We start from the raw sequence: 20,370 nt of genomic DNA, 5'->3' as shown, positions 1-20,370 counted from the left end.
TCCACCAACAAGTGCAGCAGCTTCACAACACTCACTTCGGGTTTATCTTCAAGTCCAGCAGTGGCTAGGGAACAATCTGGACCCTACTGAATGGGGATAGTTCATGAAGCGAGGTAAATTGAACACAGTGCCTTCAACGCTTTTCGCAAAACTTCGGAACTAATATCTTGTGACTGACAAATAACAGCAAGAAGGGACTGTTAAAACATGCCGATGCAAAAAGGTAGACATGCAGTGTTCCAAGTTTTGTATCTTTTGCTTAGGAGAGATGTGTAAAAATTCAGCTCCTCTCTCTTACGGTTTCGATTATGATGATGTTAAATGACTGACCAATATTTTTCGTGTATAAACTGTAAAACAATGCCCTACAAGAAACATTTTAATAACATTTTTCTCGATTTACAAATGAACCCAACTTATAAGTTCACCTAAATCTTAAAGAGTAGAAAAATGTTGTCTTTCGGCATCAATAAAATTAATTTATACACATATGCAATTGTTTTATTGGTCATCTTGTGGTATACATCGAACTAGTTTTCTTGCAGAGTACATAGGTTTTTATCATAATTGAAATATATTTATCTTTAACTTAGATATGTGGAAAAATATCAAACAAGGCAAAAGTGCTTGGCGGCCATTTTGGATGGAAGCGGACATGGGAAATTAGGGTACTTTTCAGGATTCGTTCTGCATGTAAATAGGAACTAATCCTGAAATTTTCAGTTAATTATTTTCACATAAAATCCTAAATTTACTGGGCTAATAAGGCAACAATGTGTGGTACTTGAGGATTTTTTTTTCAGTTTGAGTCGAAATGCCGCCGTGTTAGCATGGAAGAGTGGACCATAATAGCAGCTGATTCGTGGCTCGGTTGTTCGAGTGCAAAGGTGCTGAAGGGAGAACTACGAACCCTTATAACACTAGATTCAAAATCACCAGAAGTTAATAATAATAATTGCCACTAAAAGTTAATAACAATAGTCAATGTCGCTGATGTGAGGAGATTGGCAGGACAATCCACTTTCGAAAACACTAAAGAACATAAGGAGGTCAAACAATTCAATGCAGCAAGGAGCTCATGAAAGACGTGTCACACGTTATCCAGCTTTCAAAAAGCATCTCATTTTTAAGCCATGGAAACCATATTACGTACAATATTGTTTCTTGTATCTGTACTGTGACCAGGGAAATACGCAGGGAGTGGATACTGGCAGTCCAGTCTATCTCCTCAAAATCCCGATTTTTCTCTGAATTTAGTCTAATTTTAGGGGTAATTTTATAAAATTTTAATATAATCTATCCACATTTTGAACCCCTGAAAAGCTTTGGACTTTCCCGAAATAAATTCCTGAGTACGTTCTTGACTATGACAGACACATGTTACTATGATAAATGTCACCCCACTATTTGACAATATTTTGTAGAGTGATCAGGCAATGTTTCATGTTGATTGATATGTGAACATACACAGCAGTCAATTCTGGATGCAGGATAATCAAAACGTATGTGTTGACAAAGCACAGGGGTGTAAAAAGGTAACGGTATTATGTAGTTTGACGTCATATGCGATTGGGCAAAACAAAGAATGGTGAAAGATATCTGAGTATGCTCAGAACTTGTGTGTGGTCCGTAATTTCACAGTGGAACAAATCACAATTTATTTTTATGCACAATTGTCGCCCGCACATTACGATGACAAAGATGGGTTCGCGAATTGCTGCATGATAAATTCTCAGGTCGTTGGATTGAAAGACGTGGTGCACATGAACTTCTGGCTCAGATTTTTCCTCTGGGGATGGGGGTAAGGAAGGTGTTTGCAAGAGAAAACTATGCAATACGAGGGAGGACCCAAAAGAAACCGGACTTTCGTTCTAAAAAAATAATTTATTACATTTTTTTACTAAATTCTTTCAGTTTCCTTCAAAGTATTCTCCATTAAATGCGATTCATTTCTCCCATCTTCTTTCCCACTGTTTAAAGCACCTCTGGAACTCTGGAATTTTTATATCGTCCAATGCGCTCTGCGAAGTTTTTTTTTACAGCCTCTACACAATCAAATCATTTTCCTTTTAGATTTTGTTTAATTCTCTGAAAATGTCATCATGTTGCTCAAAAAGTTTGGATCACTTTCAATCTGATTTTTCAAGTCCTGGATCAAATTCAGACGAATGATTTGATTCTGTGTGAGCAGGCGAGAAACAAACTTAGCGGCAACACGTCTCATTTGCAAAATCTCACGCTGGCACGAGTTCCAACTCACTCCTGCCTGTTTTGAAATATCATCAATCATGAAACGACGATCCTTGCTGATTTTGGGGCAGATTTGTTCGATGTTTTCGTCGTTTCGAAATGATGAAGAGCACCCAGAACGAGCATGATCTTCAACACTCATCTCACCACACTTAGAGCGCCCAAACCACTCAAAAAATTGTGCGCGGTTCATAGTATCCTTCTTGAAAGCCTGTTGAAGCATTTGGTAAGTTTTCGTTTCCGATTTTCCAAGTAGGAAGCAAACACACTACTTGTTCCTTTGAATCTGTCATAACGATTTCGCAGGCGGCAAACGAGAACAGTTGAGAAAAACAATAATACGATCAAACGTTAACCTCCTACGCAGACGCCGATTGGCCAACTAATCTGGGAAGGTCTCTACTAGACCTACCTAGTAGGAGAACTCTCTACTACGCCTAGAACGGCAGCGCTCTTTCAATCCGGTTTCTTTTGGGTCCCCCCTCGTATGTTGGATGCATTGGAAGTACAATACCCAATCAACAACATTCCAGTATTTTTTTCTTTTGGTTTAACATCCCACAATTATGCACCAGGCTAAAGAGGATGGTGATGATGAGATAGATGATAATGAAAGTGAAGTGAAATCTTTTAGTTTTACGTCCCACGTTTGTACTGTATATACTAAGATAGACAGTCATAAAGAGAACGAATGCAATGCAACGAAGAAAGTATGAGGAAAACGGGAGAACCCGAAGGAAACCAACGCACACGGCGTTTGTCCACCACAAAGTTGGATCATAATGATGGAACGAAGAAAGTAGGAATAATCGAAAAAATCCCGAGAATAACTACGCATACGGTGTTTATCCACCACAAAGTCCAGTTTCCGTTAAAATAAATATGTTAAGAATGCTGGTGGTCATGTGGAATTGTAGCAAGATATCAAACAAAATCTCAAATGATGTTCTTTCTAAATATATTAGTTTCATAAAAACGAATTATTTCATAAACAGTTACAATGATTTATCAGACACCTTGTAGTCTTGTTCAGAAAATCCTGATCACCTATCTCTTTTAAAAAGCCATATTCCTACAACTCTACAGGGTTAAATTTAGTATTTATGCTTAAAATAGTTGTCAGAAATAGACAAAAATCAATTCAAATTAGTTTAATTTAATTCCGCCTTTTTAAAATAAGAGCATAGAGCTTTTTAAACAAAGATGATTGTCCACGACTTTTTTGAACAAGACTATAATGGTCTTTCATAGGACAAATGTTTCTGAGATACAATAACTTCTCTTCCTGATCTACGAGAACAAGATGCATAAGGAGCAAATAACAATGTGGGAAAAACAGCTGAAGGGAAAAAGTTGACGAAGATCAATTAAAAAACAAAAGGAGCCAATCAGAAGGAGAAAGGTAAAAGAGAGAGAGACTTGAAAGTAGAAATCAGTGGGTCATGGATGACATTTCAACAGTACCTTCCAAATTGAATGTTGATGTAGCAAGCTTCCAAGACAAAGATGAAGATTCAAATTGCTTGATCTATGAGCTGAAGTCTTTAACTGATCGCAATGGAGAACAATGGATCCGTTGTTAAGTTTATGAACTGTGGGCTCACGAAAGATGTGTCAAGAAAAAGGAAAGGAATCTGTGACTTCTGTAGTTAGACTAACTAAAGACTACAAAGGTCTTGCTTACTGAATTTGTGTCGTTGTTCGGTTGGGTTATTTTGTACATGTGTCGCTGTTTCAATGTTTTGTTATGTACTTATATATTTTAATGTATTACCTGAAAAAATTAATTAATTTTAACATTCAATAACGTTTTCTTTATGTGTGGAACCATTATATCCGTTGAAAATTCTTAGGGTAGACTAAATCAATTTTATCTTTACTTACTACATAAGAGCACCGTGGTGGCTTAGTAATAGTGGTTACCTCTAGTGTGTGGGGTCCCTTGTTCGATCCTGGCTTTTACAAAGTGATGCCAGCTGTTTTATCCCTGAGCGATGCAATTCCAAGAGATGCCATGTAAGCCAGAATTAATAATTGAACAGAATAGTAATGTTTAACATTAGCATATAAACTGGAGCAAATAATACAAAGAAGATAAAATACAATGAAATGAAATAAAATTGACTGTAACACGATAGTGTAAGTAAACAGAGTATTACAACAGGACAAACAGCTTTTATACATTTACACAAAACATTTGTAATTTCAGTCGCATATTTAGACGCTTAAAGATCAAGCCATGAGTGAATTTTCATCTCATTTGAAGAATATGAGGATAAAGATTTGGAAAATTTACGAAGCAGATGGATGATTTATGGTAGTGAACGATTGTAAAAAAAAATTGTGGAATAAGAATGTGGAAGGAAATAGGAAAACCCACGAACATAATGTTGTTAATCTCAAACTCATATGGCTTGGGATTGAGCCAGGGAACCAGTGATGAGCGTTTAGCGACTCAACTACCGTGCCCCATTGAAAAGTTTACGAGTAAAATATTTTTCTCCATAAAGGAAATGGGAGGAAATGAAAGTACCCGAGAAGGCCCAGGGCACAATATTGTCCACCTCAAATTTATTTGGCCGAGAATGGAACAAGGGACCCCACGCACCAAAGGTAAGCACTCTATCACTGAGCCAACTTGTCCCCATTTATTTTAGCAGCTGATATACTTCAAATTATATTGATAAGGTAAAATTAATGCAAATAGCATAAACCTCACTAACATGTAATCATCTATAAGGGAAGCAGCAGACACTGTATTCGAATTCCCAACACCTTATATATGTTCTCAAGTTATTATAAGTGACAATGTGGTATCCAATAGCGCCCAAGCTGCACCTAAAGGGTCATTATTTAGAGCTACCAGTTTTCTTTAGCTGCTACCATAGTGAGGGTAAAATAAAACGGTGGTAAGATGGTGGTAAAATACAGCTTACCTGAAAACAAAATGCAATACTGCATGCTATTAGAAGGAGAATGCGAACTAATTTTATCAATAAAGTTAACTCTTGAGCTTCGAACTTCATTCGAACAAATATTTTTAAGTTCTCATGTTTAGTTTTTTATTTTCTTCGGAAGATTTTGTTACTGTTTTTCGTTCTCCTTTATCAATTGAATTGCAGAACTCGTGGACCTGAAGGACCAAAACTGGAGATTTCTTCGATTTCTGCATGACGAAATTTTACTTTATGCCAGCAAATGCTAAAGTATTGTTTTGTTACTTGTTTTGACATATAAATCAATGGAATATACAGCAAGATATGTATGGCGTAAACATTGCAATTAGTTTTCTAAAAGATTGGCAGAAGAAAACATTTTTCCAGCATATTTAAAATTTAAACACGTGCACGCACATTATTTTCAATTAGCACAATAACTTAACTGTTCTCTCGTTTATGTATATCTATTGTTACAAGGACTTTTAAACATATACTTTGTAAAATGTACTCTGTAACCTCTTAGGAATAATACTCTTCCAAAATTGTAACATTTAGTCTAATTTTTGTTTCAGTCCAAACATCAAAATCAAACACAAATCTGCCTCGCGATAACTCTCATAAAACATTTCAACAGGTGTTTGAAATCAATAAGGTTTGTCATTTGATTGTGTCAACTTCAAGTACCTTTTACAGTTTGCAAGAAAAATAATAACGAAGTGACAGTAAATACAGTAGGCTATATTTTTCAACCCTTACTCAACACAAATTAGCTTTAGTTTAAATTTTTACACTTTACTTCTCACTTAAGGCAGAAGTTTAGTAATATCTGTCTACCAGCTGAGCAAATACTCTCGTGTTTAAGTTGTGTAAACATTTACCAATAATTACAAATTCAGTAAAACGTACAAATACATTCAACTTCTTTTGTATAATTGTTTAAATATTATTGAAGCTAGCGTAGCGAGTTTTCACCACTTGACTCAATCAGGATTTAGGCGTGTCCATCCATCTGCCTCTCTGCCTCGCGATAACTCTCATAAAACATATCCAATTTTAATGAAACTTGATTCCTCTATCCTTCCGAAATAAGACATTAGTTTTTTTTGGCTTGTAATCTACCAAAAACAAGGAGATAAAATCAATCTCATGCTACAACCTAGCAAGTACACTTACAAAACAATTTTGGTTTAACTGCGGTATGTGTAAAACATGATATATTTGATAAGATATAGTAGCATGTCAAAGGAAAAAGTAATAATATTACACCCACTTCCCTGAGAAAAGAAAACATTCGCTGTGGTTACAAGATAAGTTAAGGTTACAATGTACACTTGGGAAACGGATCTGAAAAATTTCTGCTAGTGGGCTATATTGGAACCACACACGAAAGTTTTGAATATAACCGCAGAAAAGTTCGTAGCAGAATATCACAGTTTCTGAAATAAGATTAATTAATTACATTTTCATCGTTATAAATATTTTCTCTTTGAAAATTTACTCCTGGAAAGTTTAATCAATCAAATACCTAGGTAGAAAATGACGAAAATTTTTACTGGTTAATCGTTAACTGTTAATGAATTAATTGCAAGTATAAACTTTAAACATAATTTTATAAAGTATTTCATTAATAATCGTAGTAAGATTTAAATCCAACGCATTGAAGTAAATATTCCTAGTCTTGTGCATAGATTGAAGTTTGACGTTGTTATCACAATCCTTCCCAATCATGATTTAAACCCACACCCGTAACAACTAGAAGATTTTCTGACGGATCACTGTACCAAGAATAAATATACAAGGTCAAACTTCAAACGGCAAAAGGAAACTGAACTTCCGAAATAATGCGCCAACCAGCAGAGGAAGCATGTCTAAGGTTACTGAGTGCACCTAGCGGCGCCAATCGGCAGAGGCAGCGCGCTGTGGTTACTGATCGTATAGCTCACAGATGACGAGAAGAGCCCTAGAACAGGGGAAGCGGGGAAAGGTCAACGATACGGTCAAGTCCATTTTCGGTTTTTGAGGTGTTGTCTATACTTAGATGTCGTCTGCTACTCCGGGTAGTTATCTGTGTGCTATTCCGTGGTGTCATTTGAAACCCCCGTGCGAAAAGTGGACGAGCCCATACCTACGTCACACTACTTCTGCTAGGGTTCTTCTCGTCATATGTGGACTGTACCTAGCGGTAGGTTTAGACAGCTAATTGTCATTTGACTCGTTTCGCTATGACCGTTAGTCGCCGAGCTTCAGCTGCTGAAGTGAACACATGCACAAGCTGTTCGTCGGATTAATGATACAGAGACATTGAAAGAGCTAGAAGAGCAACATGTGTGTGTGAAATTCTGCTACAAATTTGGCAAAACATTTACAAAGACATTTCAATTGTTTTTCAATTTATTCGGGGTCTCTTCGTCCACCCGCGCCCGAAAAAATCCACGAATGATTCGATCAAAGATCATGGTGATGTTGGTTGTATTTTTTTGATTGGAAAAGCATTGTCTATCATAAATTTGTGTCACGTGGTCAGACGGTAAACAAACAGTTGTACCAGGACATTTTAGCGCAATTGAGAGATGTTGTGCGCAGAAAGAGACCTGAATTGTGAGAAAAACAGACTTGGATGATGCACCGTGCCAATACAGCTACTCACGAGTTGCTACTCACTCGTAGTTATTTGGTAAAACATGAACTTCCTTTGTGCCCCATCCACCCTATTTTCCGAAACTAGCCACAGCAGACTTTTTCTGGTTTCCCAAACTTAAAATCGCTTTGAAAGGACCATAGAGGAGTTTCAGGACGAGACACCTGCGCACCATTTCAGAAAGTGCGTTCCAAGATTCTTTCCAGAAATGGAAGAAACTTTGGGAACGGTGTGTTACTAGTAGAGGGGACTACTTTGATGGGGGGGACAATCCTTAAAATGACGTGAAATGAGTAATACAGATTTTATAGCAAAAATTTATTCTTTTCGAAACGGCTTGTGAATACCAAGTTTTCCAAAAACATCTACTACAATTTTGATCACATTTCATAAATAAATATTTCCGTAACAACCACAGCATGATATGGTTCAATTTGAGAAGTGAGAACGAGAACGTGTTTTAAATCATATATGAGAGTATATTACTAAACTCTATAGTATAATAGAAAAAAAACTCAAATTCTTGTTCTTCTAAGGGGAAAACAGACATGCGTATATGAACCATCTCTTCCATGCTAGAATGCGTGTTTGAATCGAAATAAAATTATTAAAACGCAGCTGAACCCAAGTTTGATTTTAATTTCTGTCATTTTATAATTTTTCGAAAACGCACAGAACCATGTCGACCTATTTTTAATAAGGAGTACATATACAGAGTTTCATTTGTCTAACTTGAAGGGATTATAAAATATTATTTCTCGGCATAAATGAGCTCCGTTCCTTCTCCCAATATAATGCACATTTTAATCAGTGACATGTTGAAAGTTCAGTTTGATGGATGTACTACGTATGTTCAAAAAGGGTATTTCCTAGTAAGATAGTGAAATCGGTCCTTGATCCAAATTGGGTCGTTATTGACCCAGAATGTTAGTTTTGACCTAAAACCATCTCCCCCCCCAAAAAAAGTCTGCTCCCCCATCTTAGAGAATTATCGTATCATACATGCTCAAAATTTAATATTTTAAAATTCTGGTGGGGGGGTAAATAATTTTGAAAGTTTCACATCTTGTAGACACTATGTAGTAGTAAATGTGAACATTTTAAAAAAAAAAATCCATGCGTATTTTCTTTGTTTTTTTCGTGTTGAAAATTTCAAAAAAAAAATGTAGAAAAAATTTGGGAGAACACATCACTGATTTTTTGTTCAAAATTTTGTAATAACCTTAATTACAACATATATCAGGGTTTCTCAACCTGGGGATAGTGACCCTTAGGATTTCATGGGGGTCGTGAAGATAAGCGGAAAAGATAAATATAATTAGAATCTAACACCGAAAAATATTTTTAAATGCTATTTTGAATTCTGTTCTGATACGCGTATTTTTAATGTCTTAAATACCGTTAAGAACAACAAAAAATTGGTCTACTAAACGTTTTCAACAGCTGTTTACAAATCAAACCAGAAATTATAAGAGGGTCGCTGGCAAGAGGATGTGATAAAATTGGGGTCGTGATGGGAATCAGGTTGAGAACCACTGATATATATATATTATTTTTAGGGTCTGAAAGTGATGGAAACATCGTGAAAAAAAATTAAAACTGAAAAACTTGTTTTTAATAGTTTTTTTAAACCATTTTAGGACCCTGAAGACCAAAACTTTAAATCCAACTTATCATTTTAAAAAAAGTACTTTGAAACGCTCCTTTCAGCATATTTTTGGATACCGAACCTCGTTTTGCAATTTTTTTTCAAGTTTGCCTGTTATTTATCACAATGCTTCATTTAGAAAAGATCGATTTGAAATCTATTTTATACATAATTGCAGTTGTGTTTTTCCAATTCGCAATTTTGGATGCAATTGAATCTTATAGCTTCAAGAATCAGGAAATTATAGATTTAAGGTACAAAAATAAAGTTTGAGAGTTGAAAAACAAAAACGAAAACACATTTAATTTAAGAGAGGTGAGTTGAGTTGATTTTGAGTTTTACGTCCTGTTCAGCTGTGAGGCTATATGAGACGTGGGTCTACTGATTAACGTGGAATCCGAACCACATGAGCCGGATCGAAACCGTGCCTCCCACCTCAAAGGCGCGTACGCTAACCGCTTAGCCACGAAGGAGCTCTTTAATTTAAGAGAATAACAAGACAAAATAATATTTGGATTATAACTATATGTTTTCATTTTACATACTTATGTTTGAGTAAACTTATTTACTATACATATTGATTTATTTTAGCATACAAAGCAATAAGGTTAACATAAATATTCTCTGATAATGAGAACAAAAAAAAAAAAAAAAAAAAACCGAATACCATATACGATTTGCAATAATTCATTAAATCTTTGTCGCTGTCTTCGTTGATTGGAATATTTTCAACTTTAGAGCCTGTCTTAAATAAATTAGTGACGAAAAAGAAAGGAAAATCATGAACTCTAGCAAAGAAATGTTCGAAGTTTTGACTTGGCCCTAAAATAGCCCAAAAAACTGTGAAGAACACTTTTCTTCAGTTTTAAGTTTTTGACAATGTTGCTTTGCTGTCCCTTTCAGACTTTGAAAATAATATATGTTGTACCTAAGGGTATTACACTTTGAACAAAAATTCAGCCATGTCCCCCCCCCCAAAAAAAATGCTACGATTTTTTGAAATTTTCAAATCGCAAAACAGAAAGAAAATACGCATTGATTTAAAAAAAATGCTCACATTTACACCTACATAGTGTCTACAATATATACAAGTTTCAAATTATTTGGATCACCCCACCAGAATTTTAAAAAAATAAATTTTGAGCATGTAAAATACAGTAATTCAGTAAGGAGTGAGGGTAGGGGTTGAAACTTTTTTGTAATGGTTTTAGGTCAAAACTAACATTCTGGGTCAATAACGACCCAATTTGAATCAAGGGGCGATTTTATTATCTTACTGCTAAAGATCCTTTATTTCAAACGGCTGAGCCGCATTTTCTGTGACGACGAAACAGAAAACGTCGATTTTATTTTTAGACACACAAAAAATATTTATTAATAGAGTATACAAACAAAGGTAGAAGATAAATTCCAACGCATATAACGAGATAAGAGAAAGAGAGAAATTAGTTATTGTAAATAACATAAATATCACAAATTTGTCAGTGGGGCAATCCATTATTTTACTAATAGTTTATTAAGTAAATAAATTACCCATAGACGAAATCTAGTATCTTATTAGAGACTAACAAACAAGTGCTAAACGTTGTTATGACACGAACATACTTATTATTTTATAAACGAATTTGCTTATCGTATAAGCCATTTCATTAGAAATATCCACCTAAAGGTCAATAACGGATAACCTTGGCTTATAAGTTCCTCATGTGTTCATCGACTCAAAGCAATTAAGACAAAACGATATCAGTGGAACTGTCCTCCAGTTCCGTGCGATGCAGAGAAAAATGATAACTATCTTGAGTTGCCATTATAATCATGCAAGGTTTGTCATGTGTTTAGTATTGATCAACCGTTTTATGTGCCTTACCTAATTGCATGAATAATAATAATAAATACATATATGAGTAGATATTCCGTTTAAGCCACCATAGTGCAAAGTTGCAGTATTGTTATTGCCAATATTTTCCCAAAACTTTTGTTTGCAGATGCACCTCATTCTGTAGGTATTTTTATAAACAGAAATTAAATTAAACATAGTATTTAAAAAAAAAAACTCTAATGTAACTCTGGAATTTTTGACATTTTAAAGTGACTATAGTGGAAAAAATTTCTGTAGTATAAATTACCAAATATCAATGTAAAATCATTTATCCTTCATTTTGTAAGTTGATATATATTGCACTAGATTAAATTACAAAATTTGTTGGTTTTTATTGACAAATTTACAGTAAATTTATAAAAAAAATATTTTTATTGAGAAAATGTAATTTTACAAAATTTTATACTATAATTTTACTTTATAGGTGTCATGATTTACATAGAGGCTTGGCTAACAGATTGTCACCTTTTTTTGAAAATTTACCTATGATTTTTTTTTTTTTTTTTTTTTTTTTTTTACAGTGTACGGGAAGGTCAAGAAGTAACTATAACAATATCGCAATAACTAAGTTGCTAAGGCTCCCTAGCACCCTAGCTGAGGCTCCTTATTTTTTAAAAATAAGCTGGTTATAGACGAATATTACAGAACGTGATAAAGTGCTGCTCCCCCAATACAATCTAACAAGGGACATCACCCAATTGTCCGGCTCCGATTTCAATGTTTTTCTTTCTGATAGAGGACATGTATGTATTATTTGTTATGACAGAAATTTTTGCCATGGTGCATGTTTTCTATTTTTCTATAATTTTTAAGAGTTGTGATGTGGTTATTAGAGATTACTGCAAAAGTCCCTTACTACCCTTTGTAAACGGAGTGTTAACGAAGAAACAACCATGTAGATACATATAAAGCCTAGAGGGAAGTCGTATGGTAGGTATGACCTTGACGGCAGCCATCTTGAATTAAGGTCAAGCTTTTAAATGAGAATAGGGTAATGCGATACATAATTTCGGGCTAGAATTTTATCAGGAAGACAATGGTGAAGTTAGTTTTAAGATACGCCCATTTGAGGAAAAGTTACAGGCATATTAATTGTTTATACTTACTATGTGCCTAAGTCCCTTACCTCCGCTTATAACCCGCGTATTAATGATAATAAGTGAATAAAAGCTTCGGTAATACATATTATGCCTAGAGGGAAGTGGTACGGTAAGGGTATCCTTGGTATCCTTGGCGGCAACCATCTTGAAATCCTAAATTTTGAATTAAAGTGAAGTTTTGAAAAATGAAAACCATTGCATGTGACACCTCATTTTAAAAGTAAATTTTCCCGAAAAGCCAATAGTATGCTTATTTTTGTTCTATAGTTAACCAGTATGAATTTAGGACTGCTTCTAATGTGCACCAAACGTCCATTATTCGATCTTTCAAATTGGCAACACTCCTAATTTTCACCGCATGTTTTAAGATTCCAACTGGCACTTTGCAATTGTTGCCATGGCTCATGTTTTCTAAATTTATTACATCTTTTAAGAGTTGCGATTTGTCAGTTCGTGAATAGTGTTGGGATAAGCATCCAACAATCTTTCTGAATTTTAGGGGAACATAGTAACATTGAGCAGGACAGTAGAGAGTGGTAGGCCAGTGGCCAGAGACTGGTTGGCCAGGTTGCCACATCGTCAATCTCTACGAAAGCGAGAAGGATTTCGTTCAGAGAGTTAACCTCTGTGTCTTTCGCAGTTAGTATTATTCGTATTTTGTAATATATATAATTACTATATATATATATAAACTAGAACCAAGAAAAGAACATGATAAACTGTAAACTTATTATTCTAAATTAGTTTATACGTGTTAAATTAACTCTCTTAATGTTGAAGGCCTACCGCCGGTAGCCTTGGTTGCCCATAAAATACGCCCCTGTATTAACTTCGAAATTAGACTCTCATGCGGTGGATAATAAAAAGAAACTATAGTGTATGTGATCCTAGGATAAATTTTAGATAGGGATACATATATGTTGAATAATAGTTTACCAATACCTATTTTAGGCATACCTCTTCAGGTTTACGGCATATCGAGAATCGAGCGATATAACATTTCAAACGATAATAATAATCCGTGAGTGTAATTTTGTATAATTATTTCTTTAAAGAACTTGGTATTTGATGTTAATTTATATTTTTAAAAATGTAAAATGGTTTACGTAAATGCTAGACAGTCTAGATATGGAATGACATTAGAACTTATGTTTGGACATTAATGAAGTACAAGGGGTAAAGAAACTTGTTTGTGAAAGTCAAAAAATGTGATAAGTATATTATTATTTATTATTCAATTACTTGCAATAGTAATTTATATATGGAAAGTTGTGAAGGGGAATAGTCCGTTAAGGGATAAAGTTATTGAGAATTTGAGAGAACATTATTGAGGACAAAACGAGTTTACATAATGAAGTAGTGTTGCCACAGTCCTAGGTCTGGAGTGGGCTGAAAAATAGTACCAAATTGAAACAAAAAAGGCTGAATTCATTATTTTATACCAGTGTAATACATGGCATAATACATATATACCAGTGTAACACATGGCTCAATAACATGAAGCTAAAAGAGGTAAAGTTCTAGAACCCCTCCCCCCCCTCCCGCTCTCATCCAAGACTTCAAATCAAGAAAGTGCTCTTTTCAAAAACGTTCAAATAGGACGACTCGAACAACCGTGGAAGTAGATTTTTTTTCCGCACATAGGAGGTACAACAGAGGCCGCAAATTAAAAGGGAAAACAGTTATCATCTTCACTATTTATTGTAAGGAAACCAAACGCACCTCTATTTCAAAGTGACCAATGAACCAAAACAGTATTATGGATATATAAGAAAACATAAATAAAACAAGCAATAAATCAATCATCTCCGAGTTCGTATGTAAACAATACGTTATAATAAAACATTAAAATATAAATTATTACACCGTATTCTCGCTTATTTCACGACCGAAGGAGGATAATAGACTGTAAGAAGAATATAACGTAAGTAAACTGACATTTGTAAAAAGAAATGTAAAACCGGTCCAGCGTCCTAGAATCTTCCCTGAAAGACATCGCAACACATTGTTAATAATTTTAAGTCACAGTGTCTACGGTGCTGAATGGGAGTAAATTGTACCAACTTTTTCACAAAAGGGGCTGAAAATGCCAGCGTGGTACCAACGGGCCGATAAATGGCAAAAAGGGCTCAATTTGGTGCAATTGTACCAAGTGTGGCAACAGTGTAATGAAGACAATATTTCGATAGGAAGTAGAATGATTAGGTGCATACGATTTGCGGATGATATGGTGCTCGTTGCGAAATCTGAAAAGAAAATCAATAAGATGTTAGATAACATGAGGAAGGGCTGCGAACAATATAGGATGAAAATAAATGTTAGAAAGACAAAAGCCATGGTGAATGAAACGAAGCGGTCGGTGTCAAATATGGAAGTGGAAGGGCATGTTTCAGTTTCGATTGAATAGAACTAAAGATTTAAATTTAATTCTACAACTCGTACCTGTATTACCGAGTTTTCCTTTTCCGTTTATGTTTCTTTCTTCTTATTTTTTTTCTGAAAAAGAGAGAAACAATTGCAAATTATAACAAATCAAACTTTTGGGGGATCGAAATTCATTTGTTGTTCATTTTACAATATTATAGAAATAGAACATAGAATGTTGCACATAACTATTTCATTGATTATGAATTGGTATTTAATTTCAGGATTTACATTCTTTTATTACTCAATTGTGAGTTTCAAGTCAGAGCTATGTCATACTTAGCAGCTGATTACAATAAATATATGCATCCTCCAAAAATAAATGGTAAGTACTAGTCTTAAGACATGAATTTATATTATCATTTCAGCAAGACTCAAACATTATACAACTAGAAAATCCTACTAATTTTTTATTTAATATATCTTGTCACTCTTTATGTAGTAAAATATGATATTCAATACGATTATATGAGAGAAATGTCAACTACATAAAAGACAAAGTTTGATGTGAAATACGCCTATATGTCAGTGACACGTTCCTTTATTACATAAGTCCAAGACTGAACGAACTGTAAATAAGTGAAGAAATTTGGAAGTACGTCATATAATGTTTAGTAAGTCTACACACAATAAAATGGTTTATTTTATGCATTATTGTGATCAAGATAAACCAAATCAGGTTAATCTTAGGTCAAAATTATGAAAAGAATCGCAACGTTTTATACAAGAATGAAACTCCATGTCTCTCTCTCTCTCGTGGGAGGGAAAACATGGTCCCTCCCGTTCAATGTTCCGGGGAATCCCTTGAACAAGCCATGGTGGTGCATATGCTTGCTACAACGAGGTTAGATTAAGGGCATGGCGTAGATGTATTTTATTGGGACCACAGGACGCAAATTAGAGGTCAAGGTGGTTGAGGAGGAAAAGCTGTAGGAGATGATAGATAACAGCAGTAAAACTCCATGTTGGTGCTTCAAATATTCATTTTATGTACTTAATATTTTGTGTTATCGGGGGGTTTATTGTTAAAATCTTGATCTACGTGTCATGTAGTTTTATGGAACAAATAAAATATGAATCAGTTTTCTGTTACCTCTTTCCTCCCCATTTATTAATATTATAACATTTTCCTAATTCTTCTATTTTGTATTAGTATTTACCCTTATGTCTTACAGACAGTCTAAAGTTATAAAATGTGGTGTAATATTTTAATTTCGATTGTCAGTTCTTACTATATACGCGTATAAGGGGTACATACAATAATAAGGTGTATATGAGGTGGGTATATACTATGGTCTGTATATACATATAAAATTGGTCGAGTGTGTATCTATCAAAAACTACATCATTACGTGTAACCGAACGATTTTTACAGAATTAAGAAATTAAAATTAAAGAAAGAAGTTGAGGAGTGCTGGGAATTTCAACTGTTTTCCTTTCTTGAATAGCTAAAATCTAATATTAAGTTTAATAATTCTGTATGTAAGACATATACTGATCATTCAATGGCGATTTCGTTGTTATGCCTTCAAAGTGAGAAATCACTGGATGTTACAATGACCGGGGATTGGCAGAGCCCACAGTTGATGACATTTCTTGTTTTGTAGAACTCTGGAGCCACCTCTGCCTTCTATACATCTTTAACATGCCACTGTTAAGGAGGACATAGACGCACACACTTGCATGACCAACATGCACGAAAGATTTGTTTCTTGAAGAATTCTTTGCCCCCACACGTACCGACATGCTGTCCAACTTAACGACCTTAGCATTACGAATTAAAGAGTCACGTGATTTCTTCCACTATTGTGATTGACGGACCTAAATATAAAACCACCAACTTGCATGAACGAGCACATATATGATTAACTTGCATGAAGAACGGCATAAACCATCACGCAAGTTTACAGAAGATTTTGAAAACTTTCAAGATGCATGAACGACGCCACACACGATCAACTTGCCTGTGGTTTTATCATTTTCAATCCAAGTTGGATGGTTTCTTCATGCATATACGTATGTATGTGTATGGAGCCCTTTAAGCTGGCGCACATTAAGGAAGCAAACGGATAGAAGCAAGTATTGCAGGTCATTTTCACACTATTGACGTATGACGGACATCAATTCTCCATTCATATAGGTCGGCCGCACATTGAGTGAGCGCGTGCTCCAGAAACATTCACAACGCCGCGCTTAGAATAGATCGGACGCTTATCCTCATTTCTTGGTTGCGAGGCAAAATTTCGGGAGCATTTTGATCGAAGCGTACGCAGACCGAGACGGCAACTGCTTGTTCTCTGTTGTTGGATCTTAACAGAGTAATGAAGTGTTATGGCTACGCCTGAAGAATTTGACACTGAATAGTGAGAATTTGGCAGGTGCCACAATCTAGGGAATGGCACATGCCTATTTCACATATTGTTGTTTAGTTTCATTGTTGAAGACCTTCATTATTAAATAAACAATCAACTTTATCTTCCATACTTCCTACCAGAAACTGACCAAACTTGGCACACCATTCATGATTGAAATATCTAGGGAATGGTACATGTCGATTTCACATATTGTTGTTAGTTTCATTGTTGGAGGCTACCATTGTTAAACAATCAACTTTATCTTCAATTACTAGAAACGTGCCAAGTTTGGTCAGTACTTGTTGAAGCTATCCAGGCCCGTAGCCAGCCCAAAAATGTAGACCGGGCCCGGTAGAAGTTAGGGGGGGGGCGAGCCAACCACATTATATTTCATCAAATAGTAACATCAGCAATTCATCATATCTCCTCTTGAATGTTTAAGTAGTTTGCTTCTACTTAATTTTATTATCCCCTCTATACACACACATTAAGTTAACATTCTGTAATCTACATTAAAAAAACGTGAATTTTATTGAATGGGTATTACTAACTACACGAATTAAAATTAAAATATAAATATTTTAATAGTCCCACATATAATACCAACATTAAGATCAAGAACGAGAGGTGATCTACTGTGAAATAAGGAAATTCAACTTTACTTAGGATCTTGTTTAGCGTTAACTTGCGAAGTTGCCCTTCCGTTTTTATCAAAATTTTAAAATTTTGAAAATTTACCTACAAGAATTTGATAATTTGATTACTTGTGTGCTTGATAACATGTAAGTGAAGCGTAATTTATGTGTAATACCTTTTGATAAGCGGTTATAAAGACGGGACTAATTCGCAAGTAGAGGAAACTACTTGTCTCTAGGTTCAGGACGGTTTTGGATTGTGGATAATTTTCGAGTAAACATGCCTGCAAGTGTACAGGGTCTTTGCGCTGGATGTGAATTGACAGTACTAACATTTGTAAAACATGATGTTGATAATGAGGTTAATCTTTTGAATATTCCTGCCTTAATGAATGAAAGAACAAAGACCACCAACAATCGTTCACGCGTTTCTGCTTGAGATAGGAGAGCTCTACAAACTAGAGACCTGCACGGGCCGAATTTTTCGGCCCGAGCCCAATCCAGCCCGAACGTACCTAGGCCCGGCCCAGCCCGGGCCCAAAAAGTTTTGGAGATTTTCGGCCCGAGCCCGGCCCGGCCCGGCCCGATAAGTTTTTCAGAATTCTTGGCCCAAGCCCGGCCCGGGCCCGATAAATTTTTTAAAAAAATAGCTCGAGCCCCAATCTTTCTCAAAATTTAGTACTAAATTTGACCGAACCCTCAGAAACATTTTCTAAACTTGGGTTCACAACCTGACGCTTGCCTCCCGAATAGTACCATTGCCTCCTAGAACTTTGCCTGTCATCGAGAGAACAAAAATTCCATTCCCTGTAACAAAAATCTAACCTTATTGATTTTTAGCATAAACTAAAGACGGCAATATTGTTTAGCGACAGGCAAAACATTCCCACCCCTTCTTTTTATATTTTGAGTTCAGTGAAGGTCAAGGTCAGAGCTCAATTTACCATATAATGCCTGCAATCCTCTATAGTGGAAGTGGAGCCGCTAAGCAACACAAAATGTAAATAGTTATTGCATTCTTTGTAACATTTTTCACGGACACACTTCTTCAACGTTTGGCTTTATACCAATTATCGTTTAACGAAAGTCAATAATTATTAAAGAATTGCAATTGATCGGCTCCAGCCCGGCCCGATCTTAAGAGAAATCAGTGTCGGCCAGCCCAAGCCCAGCCCGGCCCAAAGAAATAACAGTGTCGGCCCGCAGGCCGGGCCGGGCTTCGGGCCTCGGGCCAGGCCCGGCCCGTGCAGGTCTCTACTACAAACCTAAGTACGTACTAAGGTAAGTGCGAAGTAGACATAACCTAACCTAAGTAACCTAGTAACATCAGCGTCATCCCACCTTACTTCGGATTCTAGCTTCGCTCATTCTTCCCTCTCAACCCCGCACTCCCCATTAACTACACACAACCGTGCTCCGCGCGGCCCGCCAGTCTCCCCTTTAGGTTAATAATGGATTTCCATATGTAATTGTGGTTCCACCCCCGTACTCACACCCAAAAGGTAACGTAACAGAACATAAAATGAGTAGGTAGAAATTGATGATTGTAGATTTCATTATGTTTTTTGTTAAAAATTAGGTGGACGGGTAACTTTGAAGTAATTCCCTTGTTTACAATTACAGTTGTATTTTCTTTTAAATATTTACACTAAGTTCTTGCTTAAAATTTTAAATTAAACTCGTTTTATATAAATGAACCACCTGCACGCTATACCAAGAAAACACATACCAAAACAGCTTAAAAAATATTATAATGTTATTCATAGCTACACTGAGAAAAAATGTATGCGACATACGTAATATCGAAGATTACATTTGTAAATCCTGTAGTTTTTGGACTTAACGTACAGCAAGCGTATAACTGAAAACGTATGTTTTATAACACTTTCTGTATAAGTGTTCCATCTATACATACTTTCCGTATGAAACAATATAGGCGGTCAGGAATTACAACAAAATACTTTGGCTTGAGTAATATTTACCTGTACCTAGGGCAGAAAGTACTCATACATATGCACTGTGCTTAGTAGAATGTTCATTTCATATTAACAAAAGAAGAATGTTTTTAATATATGTAAATGATTATTATGGGATAGTTGTTGATATGGGCATGTTTTATGGTTACCTAGTCAGTGATTTTGTGTACTTAACAGTTTAAAGAAAAGGATATTTAAGTTATATCAAAATAATAAACCAGTTTAACACCATTTATAGACGTTGTCATATTTATTAAAAAAAGGTGAGATTAATGGTATTTACATATCGAAGCTAATTTTTACATGAGGAAGAAATACTACCACTTCAAATTTTTATTTTTGCAAACGAACCAGGTTTACGACTATCATTTTGATAAGTCGTTGTAAAAATTTGGTTTACCTCACCCGGGACTTTGTAAATTCAGTTCCCGAAGAAGAGTAAGATTGAATTTACTTTTATCCTACGTTTAATGAATACGAACTTAACCGTATTACGAAGTGGTAAAGTAATCATAAGAAAAATGGAC

General features: G+C 35.3%; 1 protein-coding gene across 1 annotated transcript in view; it reads right to left on the bottom strand.

Annotated features, from left to right (window-relative positions):
* The window catches only part of LOC145680493 (uncharacterized), a 36,323-nt gene extending 21,367 nt beyond the window's left edge, over positions 1 to 14,956 (bottom strand). The window contains exon 1 of the mRNA XM_081751077.1: positions 14,897 to 14,956. The gene's annotated coding sequence lies outside the window, so the exon portion shown is untranslated. The remainder of the gene's footprint in view (positions 1 to 14,896) is intronic.
* Positions 14,957 to 20,370: the final 5,414 nt, after the last annotated feature.

Source organism: Thermobia domestica, chromosome 3 (genome assembly GCF_964235325.1).
Source record: "Thermobia domestica chromosome 3, izTheDome1.hap1.1, whole genome shotgun sequence".
NCBI classification, from domain to species: domain Eukaryota; kingdom Metazoa; phylum Arthropoda; class Insecta; order Zygentoma; family Lepismatidae; genus Thermobia; species Thermobia domestica.
Note: the sequence above shows the minus strand (reverse complement) of the source record. Positions and strands in the feature narration are given on the sequence as shown.